The following is a 720-nucleotide window of genomic DNA, read 5'->3' as shown; positions in this document are numbered from 1 at the left end:
GCCTGTCCTGGAACTAGCTCTTGTAGACCAGGCTGGTCTCGAACTCACAGAGATCCGCCTGCCTCTGCCTCCCGAGTGCTGGGATCAAAGGTGCGCCACCACCGCCCGGCTAAAAATCTTGGATCTCTGAGTTTTGGGCCAGTCTGATCTATAGAGCAAATTCCAGGACAGCCAGTGCTACACAGAGAACCCCTGTCTTGAACCCCCCCCCAATCTTTTCAAGTAAGTGTGTGTGTGTATTTGCTTGTGTTTACATGGACCGTGGCACATTGAGAAGCTCAGAGGACTGTTTATGGGAGTTGGTTCTCCTACCATGAGTTCTGTCTTGGGATAGAACTCAGGTTGGTAGGTTTATGCTTTTACTCACTGAGCCATCTCTGATCCCATTTGTTTTTGAGACTAGGTTGGTCTTGAATTTGATGTCTTGCATCAACTTCCAGAGTGTTGGGATCATGAGTATGCTGAAACAACCAGAGTGACATTCTTTAGTCTTTTAAAAGTTAGTCATGGATGAGAAAATACTGTGATAAAATGGTAGCTGATTTAAGGAGTTGACTTACTTGATTAAAATCTAGTAAGCTGGTGATGTGGTTGCTTGCCTAGCATGTAAACGCCCTGGGTTTGGTGGCCTATGGGGTGTTGTTTGAGCACTGAGGATGTAGATGCAAGAAGATCCTGAACTTCAAGGTTATCCTCTTCCATTGCATTTCATCCAGCTTG

This window comes from Microtus ochrogaster, chromosome 24 (assembly GCF_000317375.1).
Source record: "Microtus ochrogaster isolate Prairie Vole_2 chromosome 24, MicOch1.0, whole genome shotgun sequence".
NCBI lineage: Eukaryota > Metazoa > Chordata > Mammalia > Rodentia > Cricetidae > Microtus > Microtus ochrogaster.
This window is presented reverse-complemented; position numbering follows the sequence as displayed.